The following is a 19,640-nucleotide window of genomic DNA, read 5'->3' on the forward strand; positions in this document are numbered from 1 at the left end:
GGTCAAACGATTTTGTAGGTCAAACCGGTCAGGAAGCTACAGCCATTTGTATGAGAAGACACATTTTCGGGATATGTCATGTTTTGACTAACATTGCTCTCGCTCTGCCGCATTTCACCAAAGATGCAGAGGTGTGACATCGGCGGTTATGAAGGTTTGAGAAGCATGCAGTGCAAAATAAGTGACATTTCTAGTTTAAAACAGACAGATTCCAATGGGGATTTTTAATTTTATTCACGTACCGGTGCGTCAATCGGATCAAATGAAATCCAATTAATTTTGATGTCTACTTTTTCATTTTTTTAATCTACATTTAGCTCTTTCTTCATTTGTTTCTTGCTGTTACAGCTAATGAAGATTGAATCTGAAAGACTCAGCAGATGAATTACAGAGTATTTGAACTGAAACCTGATCAACTGCTTTGAAGATAGCTATGCTCACAAGTATACCACCAACACTCACTTGATTCACTGTGGCCTGGCACCATCGACCTGTCAATCCAAATCCTCACCGTCATTGCTGGCGATTGCAAAAAAACACCTTAGATAAAGTGGCTCGTTGGTCTAGGGGTATGATTCTCGCTTCGGGTGCGAGAGGTACAGGATTCAAATCCCGGATGAGCCCATTTGTAGAGCTTTTAACAATCAGAGACAGGCGGTTCTTGGGCAACTGGTTGGAGTGCTGAACGAGGTGGATGAGTGCTGAACGAGGTGGATGAGTGATAAAGGCAATGGACAGCTAATCCATTGTGCTCTGCACTCGTGGGTTCAGCATCGCACAACATTTATTCATTTCTTCCTTGGTTAAAAAATCTGTCATTTTAACCTGTACATAGATTACCTTCAGACGAGTCCCGTGACCCTTGTGGAGGTCGTAGAGCAAAACTGAGAAGGACATTGTGTTTGTGAGAGTCTCCCCTTTCCATGTAATGGTCAAACGATTTTGTAGGTCAAACCGGTCAGGAAGCTACAGCCATTTGTATGAGAAGACACATTTTCGGGATATGTCATGTTTTGACTAACATTGCTCTCGCTCTGCCGCATTTCACCAAAGATGCAGAGGAGTGACATCAGCGGTTATGGAGGTTTGAGAAGCATCCAGTGCAAAATAAGTGACATTTCTAGTTTAAAACAGACAGATTCCAATGGGGATTTTTAATTTTATTCACGTACCGGTGCGTCAATCGGATCAAATGAAATGAGATCCAATTGATTTTGATGTCTACTTTTTCATTTTTTTAATCTACATTTAGCTCTTTCTTCATTTGTTTCTTGCTGTTACAGCTAATGAAGATTGAATCTGAAAGACTCAGCAGATGAATTACAGAGTATTTGAACTGAAACCTGATCAACTGCTTTTAAGATAGCTATGCTCACAAGTATACCACCAACTCTCACTTGATTCACTGTGGCCTGGCACCATCGACCTGTCAATCCAAATCCTCACCGTCATTGCTGGCAACTGCAAAAAATATCTTAGATAAAGTTGCTTGTTGGTCTAGGGGAATGATTCTCACTTCGGGTGCGAGAGGTCCCGGGTTCAAATCCCAGATGAGCCCATTTGTAGAGTTTTTAACAATCAGAGATAGGCGGTTCTTGGGCAACTGGTTGGAGTGCTGAACGAGGTGGATGAGTGATAAAGGCAATGGACTGCTAATCCATTGTCCTCTGCACTCGTGGGTTCAGCATCGCACAACATTTATTCATTTCTTCCTAGGTTAAAATATCTGTCATTTTAACCGGTACATAGATTACCTTCAGACGAGTCCCGTGACCCTTGTGGAGGTCGTAGAGCAAAACTGAGAAGGACATTGTGTTTGTGAGAGTCTCCCCTTTCCATGTAATTGTCAAACGATTTTGTAGGTCAAACCGGTCAGAAAGCTACAGCCATTTGTATGAGAAGACTGATTTTCAGGATATGTAATGTTTTGACTAACATTGCTCTCGCTCTGCCGCATTTCACCAAAGATGCAGAGGAGTGACATCAGCGGTTATGGAGGTTTGAGAAGCATCCAGTGCAAAATAAGTGACATTTCTAGTTTAAAACAGACAGATTCCAATGGGGATTTTTTATTTCATTCACGTACCGGTGCGTCAATCGGATCAAATTAAATCCAATTGATTTTGATGTCTACTTTTTCATTTTTTTAATCTACATTTAGCTCTTTCTTCATTTGTTTCTTGCTGTTACAGCTAATGAAGATTGAATCTGAAAGTCTCAGCAGATGAATTACAGAGTATTTGAACTGAAACCTGATCAACTGCTTTGAAGATAGCTATGCTCACAAGTATACCACCAACTCTCACGCGATTCACTGTGGCCTGGCACCATCGACCTGTCAATCCAAATCCTCACTGTCATTGCTGGCGACTGCAAAGAAATACCTTAGATAAAGTGGCTCGTTGGTCTAGGGGTATGATTCTCGCTTCAGGTGCGAGCGGTACAGGATTCAAATCCCGGATGAGCCCATTTGTAGAGCTTTTAACAATCAGAGACAGGCGGTTCTTGGGCAACTGGTTGGAGTGCTGAACGAGGTGGATGAGTGCTGAACGAGGTGGATGAGTGATAAAGGCAATGGACAGCTAATCCATTGTGCTCTGCACTCGTGGGTTCAGCATCGCACAACATTTATTCATTTCTTCCTTGGTTAAAAAATCTGTCATTTTAACCTGTACATAGATTACCTTCAGACGAGTCCCGTGACCCTTGTGGAGGTCGTAGAGCAAAACTGAGAAGGACATTGTGTTTGTGAGAGTCTCCCCTTTCCATGTAATGGTCAAACGATTTTGTAGGTCAAACCGGTCAGGAAGCTACAGCCATTTGTATGAGAAGACACATTTTCGGGATATGTCATGTTTTGACTAACATTGCTCTCGCTCTGCCGCATTTCACCAAAGATGCAGAGGTGTGACATCAGCGGTTATGGAGGTTTGAGAAGCATCCAGTGCAAAATAAGTGACATTTCTAGTTTAAAACAGACAGATTCCAATGGGGATTTTTTATTTTATTCACGTACTGGTGCGTCAATCGGATCAAATGAATTGAGATCCAATTGATTTTGATGTCTACTTTTTCATTTTTTTAATCTACATTTAGCTCTTTCTTCATTTGTTTCTTGCTGTTACAGCTAATGAAGATTGAATCTGAAAGACTCAGCAGATGAATTACAGAGTATTTGAACTGAAACCTGGTCAACTGCTTTGAAGATAGCTATGCTCACAAGTATACCACCAACACTCACTTGATTCACTGTGGCCTGGCACCATCGACCTGTCAATCCAAATCCTCACCGTCATTGCTGGCGACTGCAAAAAAACACCTTAGATAAAGTGGCTCGTTGGTCTAGGGGCATGATTCTCGCTTCGGGTGCGAGAGGTCCCGGGTTCAAATCCCGGATGACCCCATTTGTAGAGCTTTTAACAATCAGAGACAGGCGGTTCTTGGGCAACTGGTTGGAGTGCTGAACGAGGTGGATGAGTGATAAAGGCAATGGACTGCTAATCCATTGTGCTCTGCACTCGTGGGTTCAACATCGCACAACATTTATTCATTTCTTCCTTGGTTAAAAAATCTGTCATTTTAACCGGTACATAGATTACCTTCAGACGAGTCCCGTGACCCTTGTGGAGGTCGTAGAGCAAAACTGAGAAGGACATTGTGTTTGTGAGAGTCTCCCCTTTCCATGTAATGGTCAAACGATTTTGTAGGTCAAACCGGTCAGGAAGCTACAGCCATTTGTATGAGAAGACACATTTTCGGGATATGTCATGTTTTGACTAACATTGCTCTCGCTCTGCCGCATTTCACCAAAGATGCAGAGGAGTGACATCAGCGGTTATGGAGGTTTGAGAAGCATCCAGTGCAAAATAAGTGACATTTCTAGTTTAAAACAGACAGATTCCAATGGGGATTTTTAATTTTATTCACGTACCGGTGCGTCAATCGGATCAAATGAAATGAGATCCAATTGATTTTGATGTCTACTTTTTCATTTTTTTAATCTACATTTAGCTCTTTCTTCATTTGTTTCTTGCTGTTACAGCTAATGAAGATTGAATCTGAAAGACTCAGCAGATGAATTACAGAGTATTTGAACTGAAACCTGATCAACTGCTTTTAAGATAGCTATGCTCACAAGTATACCACCAACTCTCACTTGATTCACTGTGGCCTGGCACCATCGACCTGTCAATCCAAATCCTCACCGTCATTGCTGGCAACTGCAAAAAATATCTTAGATAAAGTGGCTCGTTGGTCTAGGGGAATGATTCTCACTTCGGGTGCGAGAGGTCCCGGGTTCAAATCCCAGATGAGCCCATTTGTAGAGTTTTAACAATCAGAGATAGGCGGTTCTTGGGCAACTGGTTGGAGTGCTGAACGAGGTGGATGAGTGATAAAGGCAATGGACTGCTAATCCATTGTCCTCTGCACTCGTGGGTTCAGCATCGCACAACATTTATTCATTTCTTCCTAGGTTAAAATATCTGTCATTTTAACCGGTACATAGATTACCTTCAGACGAGTCCCGTGACCCTTGTGGAGGTCGTAGAGCAAAACTGAGAAGGACATTGTGTTTGTGAGAGTCTCCCCTTTCCATGTAATTGTCAAACGATTTTGTAGGTCAAACCGGTCAGAAAGCTACAGCCATTTGTATGAGAAGACTGATTTTCAGGATATGTAATGTTTTGACTAACATTGCTCTCGCTCTGCCGCATTTCACCAAACATGCAGAGGTGTGACATCAGCGGTTATGGAGGTTTGAGAAGCATCCAGTGCAAAATAAGTGACATTTCTAGTTTAAAACAGACAGATTCCAATGGGGATTTTTTATTTCATTCACGTACTGGTGCGTCAATCGGATCAAATGAATTGAGATCCAATTGATTTTGATGTCTACTTTTTCATTTTTTTAATCTACATTTAGCTCTTTCTTCATTTGTTTCTTGCTGTTACAGCTAATGAAGATTGAATCTGAAAGACTCAGCAGATGAATTACAGAGTATTTGAACTGAAACCTGGTCAACTGCTTTGAAGATAGCTATGCTCACAAGTATACCACCAACACTCAAGTGATTCACTGTGGCCTGGCACCATCGACCTGTCAATGCAAATCCTCACCGTCATTGCTGGCAACTGCAAAAAAATGCCTTAGATAAAGTGGCTCGTTGGTCTAGGGGTATGATTCTCGCTTCGGGTGCGAGAGGTCTCGGGATGAGTGCTGAATGAGGTGGATGAGTGATAAAGGCAATGGACTGCTAATCCATTGTGCTCTGCACTCGTGGGTTCAACATCGCACAACATTTATTCATTTCTTCCTTGGTTAAAAAATCTGTCATTTTAACCGGTACATAGATTACCTTCAGACGAGTCCCGTGACCCTTGTGGAGGTCGTAGAGCAAAACTGAGAAGGACATTGTGTTTGTGAGAGTCTCCCCTTTCCATGTAATGGTCAAACGATTTTGTAGGTCAAACCGGTCAGGAAGCTACAGCCATTTGTATGAGAAGACACATTTTCGGGATATGTCATGTTTTGACTAACATTGCTCTCGCTCTGCCGCATTTCACCAAAGATGCAGAGGTGTGACATCGGCGGTTATGAAGGTTTGAGAAGCATCCAGTGCAAAATAAGTGACATTTCTAGTTTAAAACAGACAGATTCCAATGGGGATTTTTAATTTTATTCACGTACCGGTGCGTCAATCGGATCAAATTAAATCCAATTGATTTTGATGTCTACTTTTTCATTTTTTTAATCTACATTTAGCTCTTTCTTCATTTGTTTCTTGCTGTTACAGCTAATGAAGATTGAATCTGAAAGACTCAGCAGATGAATTACAGAGTATTTGAACTGAAACCTGATCAACTGCTTTGAAGATAGCTATGCTCACAAGTATACCACCAACACTCACTTGATTCACTGTGGCCTGGCACCATCGACCTGTCAATCCAAATCCTCACCGTCATTGCTGGCGATTGCAAAAGAACACCTTAGATAAAGTGGCTCGTTGGTCTAGGGGTATGATTCTCGCTTCGGGTGCGAGAGGTCCCGGGTTCAAACCCCGGATGAGCCGATTTGTAGAGCTTTTAACAATCAGAGACAGGCGGTTCTTGGGCAACTGGTTGGAGTGCTGAACGAGGTGGATGAGTGCTGAACGAGGTGGATGAGTGATAAAGGCAATGGACAGCTAATCCATTGTGCTCTGCACTCGTGGGTTCAGCATCGCACAACATTTATTCATTTCTTCCTTGGTTAAAAAATCTGTCATTTTAACCTGTACATAGATTACCTTCAGACGAGTCCCGTGACCCTTGTGGAGGTCGTAGAGCAAAACTGAGAAGGACATTGTGTTTGTGAGAGTCTCCCCTTTCCATGTAATGGTCAAACGATTTTGTAGGTCAAACCGGTCAGGAAGCTACAGCCATTTGTATGAGAAGACACATTTTCGGGATATGTCATGTTTTGACTAACATTGCTCTCGCTCTGCCGCATTTCACCAAAGATGCAGAGGTGTGACATCAGCGGTTATGGAGGTTTGAGAAGCATCCAGTGCAAAATAAGTGACATTTCTAGTTTAAAACAGACAGATTCCAATGGGGATTTTTTATTTTATTCACGTACTGGTGCGTCAATCGGATCAAATGAATTGAGATCCAATTGATTTTGATGTCTACTTTTTCATTTTTTTAATCTACATTTAGCTCTTTCTTCATTTGTTTCTTGCTGTTACAGCTAATGAAGATTGAATCTGAAAGACTCAGCAGATGAATTACAGAGTATTTGAACTGAAACCTGATCAACTGCTTTGAAGATAGCTATGCTCACAAGTAAACCACCAACACTCAAGTGATTCACTGTGGCCTGGCACCATCGACCTGTCAATGCAAATCCTCACCGTCATTGCTGGCAACTGCAAAAAAATGCCTTAGATAAAGTGGCTCGTTGGTCTAGGGGTATGATTCTCGCTTCGGGTGCGAGAGGTCTCGGGATGAGTGCTGAATGAGGTGGATGAGTGATAAAGGCAATGGACTGCTAATCCATTGTGCTCTGCACTCGTGGGTTCAACATCGCACAACATTTATTAATTTCTTCCTTGGTTAAAAAATCTGTCATTTTAACCGGTACATAGATTACCTTCAGACGAGTCCCGTGACCCTTGTGGAGGTCGTAGAGCAAAACTGAGAAGGACATTGTGTTTGTGAGAGTCTCCCCTTTCCATGTAATGGTCAAACGATTTTGTAGGTCAAACCGGTCAGGAAGCTACAGCCATTTGTATGAGAAGACACATTTCCGGGATATGTCATGTTTTGACTAACATTGCTCTCGCTCTGCCGCATTTCACCAAAGATGCAGAGGAGTGACATCAGCGGTTATGGAGGTTTGAGAAGCATCCAGTGCAAAATAAGTGACATTTCTAGTTTAAAACAGACAGATTCCAATGGGGATTTTTAATTTTATTCAAGTACCGGTGCGTCAATCGGATCAAATGAAATGAGATCCAATTGATTTTGATGTCTACTTTTTCATTTTTTTAATCTACATTTAGCTCTTTCTTCATTTGTTTCTTGCTGTTACAGCTAATGAAGATTGAATCTGAAAGACTCAGCAGATGAATTACAGAGTATTTGAACTGAAACCTGATCAACTGCTTTGAAGATAGCTATGCTCAAAAAGTATACCACCAACACTCACTTGATTCACTGTGGCCTGGCACCATCGACCTGTCAATCCAAATCCTCACCGTCATTGCTGGCGACTGCAAAAAATACCATAGAGAAAGTGGCTCGTTGGTCTAGGGGTATGATTCTCGCTTCGGGTGCGAGAGGTCTCGGGATGAGTGCTGAATGAGGTGGATGAGTGATAAAGGCAATGGACTGCTAATCCATTGTGCTCTGCACTCGTGGGTTCAACATCGCACAACATTTATTCATTTCTTCCTTGGTTAAAAAATCTGTCATTTTAACCGGTACATAGATTACCTTCAGACGAGTCCCGTGACCCTTGTGGAGGTCGTAGAGCAAAACTGAGAAGGACATTGTGTTTGTGAGAGTCTCCCCTTTCCATGTAATGGTCAAACGATTTTGTAGGTCAAACCGGTCAGGAAGCTACAGCCATTTGTATGAGAAGACAAATTTTCAGGGTTATGTCATGTTTTGACTAACATTGCTCTCGCTCTGCCGCATTTCACCAAAGATGCAGAGGTGTGACATCAGCGGTTGTGGAGGTTTGAGAAGCATCCAGTGCAAAATAAGTGACATTTCTAGGTTAAAACAGACAGATTCCAATGGGGATGTTTAATTTTATTCACGTACCGGTGCGTCAATCGGATCAAATGAAATGAGATCCAATTGATTTTGATGTCTACTTTTTAATTTTTTTAATCTACATTAGCTCTTTCTTCATTTGTTTGTTGCTGTTACAGCTAATGAAGATTGAATCTGAAAGACTCAGCAGGTGAATTACAAAGTATTTGAACTGAAACCTGGTCAACTGCTTGGAAGACAGCGATGCTCACAAGTATACCACCAACTCTCACGTGATTCACTGTGGCCTGGCACCATCGACCTGTCAATCCAAATCCTCACCGTCATTGCTGGCGACTGCAAAAAAACACCTTAGATAAAGTGGCTCGTTGGTCTAGGGGTGTGATTCTAGCTTCGGGTGCGAGAGATCCCATGTTCAAATCCCGGATGACCCCATTTGTAGAGCTTTTAACAATCAGAGATAGGCGGTTCTTGGGCAACTGGTTGGAGTGCTGAACGAGGTGGATGAGTGATAAAGGCAATGGACTGCTAATCCATTGTGCTCTGCACTCGTGGGTTCAACATCGCACAACATTTATTCATTTCTTCCTTGGTTAAAAAATCTGTCATTTTAACCGGTACATAGATTACCTTCAGACGAGTCCCGTGACCCTTGTGGAGGTCGTAGAGCAAAACTGAGAAGGACATTGTGTTTGTGAGAGTCTCCCCTTTCCATGTAATGGTCAAACGATTTTGTAGGTCAAACCGGTCAGGAAGCTACAGCCATTTGTATGAGAAGACACATTTTCGGGATATGTCATGTTTTGACTAACATTGCTCTCGCTCTGCCGCATTTCACCAAAGATGCAGAGGAGTGACATCAGCGGTTATGGAGGTTTGAGAAGCATCCAGTGCAAAATAAGTGACATTTCTAGTTTAAAACAGACAGATTCCAATGGGGATTTTTAATTTTATTCACGTACCGGTGCGTCAATCGGATCAAATGAAATGAGATCCAATTGATTTTGATGTCTACTTTTTCATTTTTTTAATCTACATTTAGCTCTTTCTTCATTTGTTTCTTGCTGTTACAGCTAATGAAGATTGAATCTGAAAGACTCAGCAGATGAATTACAGAGTATTTGAACTGAAACCTGATCAACTGCTTTGAAGATAGCTATGCTCAAAAAGTATACCACCAACACTCACTTGATTCACTGTGGCCTGGCACCATCGACCTGTCAATCCAAATCCTCACCGTCATTGCTGGCGACTGCAAAAAATACCATAGAGAAAGTGGCTCGTTGGTCTAGGGGTATGATTCTCGCTTCGGGTGCGAGAGGTCTCGGGATGAGTGCTGAATGAGGTGGATGAGTGATAAAGGCAATGGACTGCTAATCCATTGTGCTCTGCACTCGTGGGTTCAACATCGCACAACATTTATTCATTTCTTCCTTGGTTAAAAAATCTGTCATTTTAACCGGTACATAGATTACCTTCAGACGAGTCCCGTGACCCTTGTGGAGGTCGTAGAGCAAAACTGAGAAGGACATTGTGTTTGTGAGAGTCTCCCCTTTCCATGTAATGGTCAAACGATTTTGTAGGTCAAACCGGTCAGGAAGCTACAGCCATTTGTATGAGAAGACACATTTTCGGGATATGTCATGTTTTGACTAACATTGCTCTCGCTCTGCCGCATTTCACCAAAGATGCAGAGGAGTGACATCAGCGGTTATGGAGGTTTGAGAAGCATCCAGTGCAAAATAAGTGACATTTCTAGTTTAAAACAGACAGATTCCAATGGGGATTTTTAATTTTATTCACGTACCGGTGCGTCAATCGGATCAAATGAAATGAGATCCAATTGATTTTGATGTCTACTTTTTCATTTTTTTAATCTACATTTAGCTCTTTCTTCATTTGTTTCTTGCTGTTACAGCTAATGAAGATTGAATCTGAAAGACTCAGCAGATGAATTACAGAGTATTTGAACTGAAACCTGATCAACTGCTTTGAAGATAGCTATGCTCAAAAAGTATACCACCAACACTCACTTGATTCACTGTGGCCTGGCACCATCGACCTGTCAATCCAAATCCTCACCGTCATTGCTGGCGACTGCAAAAAATACCATAGAGAAAGTGGCTCGTTGGTCTAGGGGTATGATTCTCGCTTCGGGTGCGAGAGGTCTCGGGATGAGTGCTGAATGAGGTGGATGAGTGATAAAGGCAATGGACTGCTAATCCATTGTGCTCTGCACTCGTGGGTTCAACATCGCACAACATTTATTCATTTCTTCCTTGGTTAAAAAATCTGTCATTTTAACCGGTACATAGATTACCTTCAGACGAGTCCCGTGACCCTTGTGGAGGTCGTAGAGCAAAACTGAGAAGGACATTGTGTTTGTGAGAGTCTCCCCTTTCCATGTAATGGTCAAACGATTTTGTAGGTCAAACCGGTCAGGAAGCTACAGCCATTTGTATGAGAAGACACATTTTCGGGATATGTCATGTTTTGACTAACATTGCTCTCGCTCTGCCGCATTTCACCAAAGATGCAGAGGTGTGACATCGGCGGTTATGAAGGTTTGAGAAGCATGCAGTGCAAAATAAGTGACATTTCTAGTTTAAAACAGACAGATTCCAATGTGGATTATTAATTTTATTCACGTACCGGTGCTTCAATCGGATCAAATGAAATGAGATCCAATTGATTTTGATGTCTACTTTTTCATTTTTTTTATCTACATTTAGCTCTTTCTTCATTTGTTTCTTGCTGTTACAGCTAATGAAGATTGAATCTGATATACTCAGCAGATGAATTACAGAGTATTTGAACTGAAACCTGATCAACTGCTTTGAAGATAGCTATGCTCACAAGTATACCACCAACACTCACTTGATTCACTGTGGCCTGGCACCATCGACCTGTCAATCCAAATCCTCACCGTCATTGCTGGCGACTGCAAAAAAACACCTTAGATAAAGTGGCTCGTTGGTCTAGGGGCATGATTCTCGCTTCGGGTGCGAGAGGTCCAGGGTTCAAATCCCGGATGACCCCATTTGTAGAGCTTTTAACAATCAGAGACAGGCGGTTCTTGGGCAACTGGTTGGAGTGCTGAACGAGGTGGATGAGTGATAAAGGCAATGGACTGCTAATCCATTGTGCTCTGCACTCGTGGGTTCAACATCGCACAACATTTATTCATTTCTTCCTTGGTTAAAAAATCTGTCATTTTAACCGGTACATAGATTACCTTCAGACGAGTCCCGTGACCCTTGTGGAGGTCGTAGAGCAAAACTGAGAAGGACATTGTGTTTGTGAGAGTCTCCCCTTTCCATGTAATGGTCAAACGATTTTGTAGGTCAAACCGGTCAGGAAGCTACAGCCATTTGTATGAGAAGACACATTTTCGGGATATGTCATGTTTTGACTAACATTGCTCTCGCTCTGCCGCATTTCACCAAAGATGCAGAGGAGTGACATCGGCGGTTATGGAGGTTTGAGAAGCATCCAGTGCAAAATAAGTGACATTTCTAGTTTAAAACAGACAGATTCCAATGGGGATTTTTAATTTTATTCACGTACCGGTGCGTCAATCGGATCAAATTAAATCCAATTGATTTTGATGTCTACTTTTTCATTTTTTTAATCTACATTTAGCTCTTTCTTCATTTGTTTCTTGCTGTTACAGCTAATGAAGATTGAATCTGAAAGACTCAGCAGATGAATTACAGAGTATTTGAACTGAAACCTGATCAACTGCTTTGAAGATAGCTATGCTCACAAGTATACCACCAACACTCACTTGATTCACTGTGGCCTGGCACCATCGACCTGTCAATCCAAATCCTCACCGTCATTGCTGGCGATTGCAAAAAAACACCTTAGATAAAGTGGCTCGTTGGTCTAGGGGTATGATTCTCGCTTCGGGTGCGAGAGGTCCCGGGTTCAAACCCCGGATGAGCCCATTTGTAGAGCTTTTAACAATCAGAGACAGGCGGTTCTTGGGCAACTGGTTGGAGTGCTGAACGAGGTGGATGAGTGCTGAACGAGGTGGATGAGTGATAAAGGCAATGGACAGCTAATCCATTGTGCTCTGCACTCGTGGGTTCAGCATCGCACAACATTTATTCATTTCTTCCTTGGTTAAAAAATCTGTCATTTTAACCTGTACATAGATTACCTTCAGACGAGTCCCGTGACCCTTGTGGAGGTCGTAGAGCAAAACTGAGAAGGACATTGTGTTTGTGAGAGTCTCCCCTTTCCATGTAATGGTCAAACGATTTTGTAGGTCAAACCGGTCAGGAAGCTACAGCCATTTGTATGAGAAGACACATTTTCGGGATATGTCATGTTTTGACTAACATTGCTCTCGCTCTGCCGCATTTCACCAAAGATGCAGAGGTGTGACATCAGCGGTTATGGAGGTTTGAGAAGCATCCAGTGCAAAATAAGTGACATTTCTAGTTTAAAACAGACAGATTCCAATGGGGATTTTTTATTTTATTCACGTACTGGTGCGTCAATCGGATCAAATGAATTGAGATCCAATTGATTTTGATGTCTACTTTTTCATTTTTTTAATCTACATTTAGCTCTTTCTTCATTTGTTTCTTGCTGTTACAGCTAATGAAGATTGAATCTGAAAGACTCAGCAGATGAATTACAGAGTATTTGAACTGAAACCTGATCAACTGCTTTGAAGATAGCTATGCTCACAAGTATACCACCAACTCTCACTTGATTCACTGTGGCCTGGCACCATCGACCTGTCAATCCAAATCCTCACCGTCATTGCTGGCGACTGCAAAAAAATACTGTAGATAAAGTGGCTGGTTGGTCTAGGGGAATGATTCTCGCTTCAGATGCTAGAGGTCCCGGTTTCAAATCCCGGATGAGCCCATTTGTAGAGCTTTTAACAATCAGAGACAGGCGGTTCTTGGGCAACTGGTTGGAGTGCTGAACGAGGTGGATGAGTGATAAAGGCAATGGACTGCTAATCCATTGTGCTCTGCACTCGTGGGTTCAACATCGCACAACATTTATTCATTTCTTCCTTGGTTAAAAAATCTGTCATTTTAACCGGTACATAGATTACCTTCAGACGAGTCCCGTGACCCTTGTGGAGGTCGTAGAGCAAAACTGAGAAGGACATTGTGTTTGTGAGAGTCTCCCCTTTCCATGTAATGGTCAAATGATTTTGTAGGTCAAACCGGTCAGGAAGCTACAGCCATTTGTATGAGAAGACACATTTTCGGGATATGTCATGTTTTGACTAACATTGCTCTCGCTCTGCCGCATTTCACCAAAGATGCAGAGGAGTGACATCAGCGGTTATGGAGGTTTGAGAAGCATCCAGTGCAAAATAAGTGACATTTCTAGTTTAAAACAGACAGATTCCAATGGGGATTTTTAATTTTATTCACGTACCGGTGCGTCAATCGGATCAAATGAAATGAGATCCAATTGATTTTGATGTCTACTTTTTCATTTTTTTAATCTACATTTAGCTCTTTCTTCATTTGTTTCTTGCTGTTACAGCTAATGAAGCTCTGAATCTGAAAGACTCAGCAGATGAATTACAGAGTATTTGAACTGAAACCTGGTCAACTGCTTTGAAGATAGCTATGCTCACAAGTATACCACCAACACTCAAGTGATTCACTGTGGCCTGGCACCATCGACCTGTCAATGCAAATCCTCACCGTCATTGCTGGCAACTGCAAAAAAATGCCTTAGATAAAGTGGCTCGTTGGTCTAGGGGTATAATTCTCGCTTCGGGTGCGAGAGGTCCCGGGTTCAAATCACGGATGAGCCCATTTGTAGAGCCTTAACCAATCAGAGACAGGTGGTTTTGGGCAACTGGTTGGAGTGCAGAATGAGGTGGATGAGTGATCAAGGCAATGTCCTGCTAAGCCATTGTGCTCTGCACTCGTGGGTTCTGCATCGCACAACATTTCTTCCTTGGTAAAACAATCTGTCATTTTAACCGGTACATAGATTACCTTCAGAGGAGTCGTTCTCAGCAAAACTGAGAACGACATTGTGTTTGTGAGAGTCTCCCCTTTCCATGGTATGGTCAAACGATTCTGTAGGCCAAACCGTTCGGAAGCTACAGCCATTTGTATGAGAAGACACATTTTCGGGATATGTCATGTTTTGACTAACATTGCTCTCGCTCTGCCTTATTTCACCAAAGATGCAGAGGTGTGACATCAGCGGATATGGAGGTTTGAGAAGCATCCAGTGCAAAATAAGTGACATTTATAGTTTAAAACAGACAGATTCCAATGGGGATTTTTTATTTTATTCACGTACTGGTGCGTCAATCGGATCAAATGAATTGAGATCCAATTGATTTTGATGTCTACTTTTTCATTTTTTTAATCTACATTTAGCTCTTTCTTCATTTGTTTCTTGCTGTTACAGCTAATGAAGATTGAATCTGAAAGACTCAGCAGATGAATTACAGAGTATTTGAACTGAAACCTGATCAACTGCTTTGAAGATAGCTATGCTCACAAGTATACCACCAACTCTCACTTGATTCACTGTGGCCTGGCACCATCGACCTGTCAATCCAAATCCTCACCGTCATTGCTGGCGACTGCAAAAAAATACTGTAGATAAAGTGGCTGGTTGGTCTAGGGGAATGATTCTCGCTTCAGATGCGAGAGGTCCCGGTTTCAAATCCCGGATGAGCCCATTTGTAGAGCTTTTAACAATCAGAGACAGGCGGTTCTTGGGCAACTGGTTGGAGTGCTGAACGAGGTGGATGAGTGATAAAGGCAATGGACTGCTAATCCATTGTGCTCTGCACTCGTGGGTTCAACATCGCACAACATTTATTCATTTCTTCCTTGGTTAAAAAATCTGTCATTTTAACCGGTACATAGATTACCTTCAGACGAGTCCCGTGACCCTTGTGGAGGTCGTAGAGCAAAACTGAGAAGGACATTGTGTTTGTGAGAGTCTCCCCTTTCCATGTAATGGTCAAATGATTTTGTAGGTCAAACCGGTCAGGAAGCTACAGCCATTTGTATGAGAAGACACATTTTCGGGATATGTCATGTTTTGACTAACATTGCTCTCGTTCTGCCGCATTTCACCAAAGATGCAGAGGAGTGACATCAGCGGTTATGGAGGTTTGAGAAGCATCCAGTGCAAAATAAGTGACATTTCTAGTTTAAAACAGACAGATTCCAATGGGGATTTTTAATTTTATTCACGTACCGGTGCGTCAATCGGATCAAATGAAATGAGATCCAATTGATTTTGATGTCTACTTTTTCATTTTTTTAATCTACATTTAGCTCTTTCTTCATTTGTTTCTTGCTGTTACAGCTAATGAAGCTCTGAATCTGAAAGACTCAGCAGATGAATTACAGAGTATTTGAACTGAAACCTGGTCAACTGCTTTGAAGATAGCTATGCTCACAAGTATACCACCAACACTCAAGTGATTCACTGTGGCCTGGCACCATCGACCTGTCAATGCAAATCCTCACCGTCATTGCTGGCAACTGCAAAAAAATGCCTTAGATAAAGTGGCTCGTTGGTCTAGGGGTATAATTCTCGCTTCGGGTGCGAGAGGTCCCGGGTTCAAATCACGGATGAGCCCATTTGTAGAGCCTTAACCAATCAGAGACAGGTGGTTTTGGGCAACTGGTTGGAGTGCAGAATGAGGTGGATGAGTGATCAAGGCAATGTCCTGCTAAGCCATTGTGCTCTGCACTCGTGGGTTCTGCATCGCACAACATTTCTTCCTTGGTAAAACAATCTGTCATTTTAACCGGTACATAGATTACCTTCAGAGGAGTCGTTCTCAGCAAAACTGAGAACGACATTGTGTTTGTGAGAGTCTCCCCTTTCCATGGTATGGTCAAACGATTCTGTAGGCCAAACCGTTCGGAAGCTACAGCCATTTGTATGAGAAGACACATTTTCGGGATATGTCATGTTTTGACTAACATTGCTCTCGCTCTGCCTTATTTCACCAAAGATGCAGAGGTGTGACATCAGCGGATATGGAGGTTTGAGAAGCATCCAGTGCAAAATAAGTGACATTTATAGTTTAAAACAGACAGATTCCAATGGGGATTTTTTATTTTATTCACGTACCGGTGCGTCAATCGGATCACACTCCAAGATGGCGTAGCAGTCAGACGTCTTGTCGTGTCGTGTCCGTTGTATATATCGTTTTTTTTACATATTTTTCTTCGCATATCTTTTAAAACATTTTGCTAAACCTCAACTTCTAAACACTCTCCTGCAACCCGCCTCACCCAATGTAGCGCGGATCTGCTTTTTTTTCTAAAGTAGTTATATTTACTTTGGATCCGGAACCCCTCAACTGAAGCTAGCTAGCTAACTACCAGCTATCAGTCAGCAAACCATTGCTAGCGGTCTTCAGCTAACCGGTCATCAGCTAACCTTTAGCTAGGAAAGCTCTCACCATTTCGAACAACACGACTCTAACCAGAGCATAACGGACCTATTATTTTTTATCCCCGGATTCCCACCGCAAACGGAACATTTTCAGCTGGATCTTCACAACTAGCTAACTAGCTAACCACAACCCTGGATGATTACTCCTGGCTAGCGTTTCCATCCACTTAGCTTGAAGCTAGCCCAGCCAGAGCTCCTGTGCTATCACCGAAGCATACTCCTGGGCTACAATATCCGGACCCACGACCGGTCTATCGATGTCACCGCATGAAGAGGCATAAACAGACTCACCCCATCGCGATGTCCCCCAAAGGCTAACTTTCTAGCCTTTTCTATCTCCTTGCTTGCTAATTCGGCCTGCTAACTGCTAGCTTGTTTAGCCCCGGTCCGCTAACTGCTACCTTGTTTAGCCCCGGCCTTCTAACTGTTAGCTTGTTAGCACAGGCCTGCTAACCGTCTGAATCGGCGCGTCCCAACCACTCACTGGACCCATATTTACTTTCAATCTCTTTTCGATTTTTTATTCGTTTATACCTTCTGGTAACCTGCCTCACCCAATGTGATACGGAATCACTATTATTTTTAATTTTTAGAACACATTCAAGAACCTCCAGAAGCTAACCAGCTAACTAGCTACAAGCTATTTAGTCATTGTTAGCCACTGCTAGCGGCTTTTACCTTCTGCACAGCCAGCCAGTTTTTTTTTTACCTGGATAATACTCGCCAGTCTAGCTTCCCTGCCCCATCCACCGCTGCCCCCTGGACACTGATCACTTGGCTACATAGCTGATGCATGCTGGACTGTCCATTAATCACGGTACTCCATTCTGCTTGTTTATGTTTTATCTGTCGGCACCAGCCGCACTCAGGCTCTGTGTGTAGTTAATCCGACCCTCCCTGCCTAGTCAACACCATTTTACCTGCTGTTGTTGTGCTAGCTGATTAGCTGTTGTTGTCTCACCTACTGTTTTAGCTACTGTTTTAGCTAGCTCTCCCAATTCAACACCTGTGATTACTGTATGCCTAGCTGTATGTCTCTCTCAAATGTCAATATGTCTTGTATACTGTTGTTCAGGTTAGTTATCATAGTTTTAGTTTACAATGGAGCCCCTAGTTCCACTCTTCATACCCCTGATACACATGCGGTGACCTCACCCATTACAACCAGCATGTCCAGAGATACAACCTCTCTCATCATCACCCAGTGCCTGGTCTTACCTCCGCTGTACCCGCACCCCACCATACCCCTGTCTGCGCATTATGCCCTGAATATATTCTACCATGCCCAGAAATCTGCTCCTTTTATTCTCTGTCCCCAACGCTCTAGGCGACCAGTTTTGATAGCCTTTAGCCGCACGCTCATACTACTCCTCCTCTGTTCCGCGGGTGATGTGGAGGTAAACCCAGGCCCTGCCTGACCCCAGGCACCCTCATTTGTTGATTTCTGTGATCGAAAAAGCCTTGGTTTCATGCATGTCAACATCAGAAGCCTCCTCCCTAAGTTTGTTTTACTCACTGCTTTAGCACACTCTGCTAACCCTGATGTCCTTGCCGTGTCTGAATCCTGGCTCAGGAAGGCCAGCAAAAATTCTGAGATTTCCATACCCAACTATAACATTTTCCGTCAAGATAGAACCACCAAAGGGGGAGGAGTTGCAGTCTACTGCAGAGATAGCCTGCAAAGTAATGTCATACTCTCCAGGTCCATACCCAAACAGTTCGAACTACTAATTTTGAAAATTACTCTCTCCAGAAATAAGTCTCTCACTGTTGCCGCCTGCTATCGACAACCCTCAGCTCCCAGCTGTGCCCTGGACACCATTTGTGAATTGATCGCCCCCCATCTAGCTTCAGAGTTTGTTCTGTTAGGTGACCTAAACTGGGATATGCTTAACACCCCGGCAGTCCTACAATCTAAGCTAGATGCCCTCAATCTCACACAAATTATCAAGGAACCCACCATGTACAACCCTAAATCTGGTAACAAGGGCACCCTCATAGACGTCATCCTGACCAACTGGCCCTCCAACCCCCTCCAACCCCTATTACCAGCCTGTTCAACCTCTCTTTCATATCGTCTGAGATCCCCAAGGATTGGAAAGCTGCCGCAGTCATCCCCCTCTTCAAAGGGGGAGACACCCTGGACCCAAACTGTTACAGACCTATATCCATCCTGCCCTGCCTATCTAAGGTCTTCGAAAGCCAAGTCAACAAACAGGTCACTGACCATCTCGAATCCCACCGTACCTTCTCCGCTGTGCAATCTGGTTTCCGAGCCGGTCACGGGTGCACCTCAGCCACGCTCAAGGTACTAAACGATATCATAACCGCCATCGATAAAAGACAGTACTGTGCAGCCGTCTTCATTGACCTTGCCAAGGCTTTCGACTCTGTCAATCACCATATTCTTATCGGCAGACTCAGTAGCCTTGGTTTTTCGGATGACTGCCTTGCCTGGTTCACCAACTACTTTGCAGACAGAGTTCAGTGTGTCAAATCGGAGGGCATGCTGTCCGGTCCTCTGGCAGTCTCTATGGGGGTGCCACAGGGTTCAATCCTCGGTCCGACTCTTTTCTCTATATACAGTGCCTTGGGAAAGTATTCGGCCCCCTTGAACTTTGCGACCTTTTGCCACATTTCAGGCTTCAAACATAAAGATATAAAACTGTATTTTTTTGTGAAGAATCAAAAACAAGTGGGACACAATCATGAAGTGGAACGACATTTATTGGATATTTCAAACTTTTTTAACAAATCAAAAACTGAAAAATTGGGCGTGCAAAATTATTCAGCCCCTTTACTTTCAGTGCAGCAAACTCTCTCCAGAAGTTCAGTGAGGATCTCTGAATGATCCAATGTTGACCTAAATGACTAATGATGATAAATACAATCCACCTGTGTGTAATTAAGTCTCCGTATAAATGCACCTGATAGTCTCAGAGGTCCGT

At 42.9% G+C, this 19,640-nt stretch overlaps 5 non-coding genes across 5 annotated transcripts; all 5 read left to right on the forward strand.

The window, feature by feature from the left end:
* Positions 1 to 3,331: 3,331 nt before the first annotated feature.
* Positions 3,332 to 3,403, forward strand: trnap-cgg. Its single transcript has one exon. It is a non-coding gene; the product is annotated as a tRNA-Pro (tRNA).
* Positions 3,404 to 5,999: 2,596 nt separating this feature from the next.
* Positions 6,000 to 6,071, forward strand: trnap-cgg. Its single transcript has one exon. It is a non-coding gene; the product is annotated as a tRNA-Pro (tRNA).
* A 6,068-nt stretch (positions 6,072 to 12,139) lies between these two features.
* trnap-cgg lies at positions 12,140 to 12,211 on the forward strand. The gene has a single exon. It is a non-coding gene; the product is annotated as a tRNA-Pro (tRNA).
* Positions 12,212 to 13,990: 1,779 nt separating this feature from the next.
* On the forward strand, positions 13,991 to 14,062 carry trnap-cgg. The gene has a single exon. It is a non-coding gene; the product is annotated as a tRNA-Pro (tRNA).
* Positions 14,063 to 15,793: 1,731 nt separating this feature from the next.
* On the forward strand, positions 15,794 to 15,865 carry trnap-cgg. The gene has a single exon. It is a non-coding gene; the product is annotated as a tRNA-Pro (tRNA).
* Positions 15,866 to 19,640: the final 3,775 nt, after the last annotated feature.

This window comes from Oncorhynchus mykiss, chromosome 15, assembly GCF_013265735.2.
Source record: "Oncorhynchus mykiss isolate Arlee chromosome 15, USDA_OmykA_1.1, whole genome shotgun sequence".
Classification (NCBI taxonomy): Eukaryota; Metazoa; Chordata; class Actinopteri; order Salmoniformes; family Salmonidae; genus Oncorhynchus; species Oncorhynchus mykiss.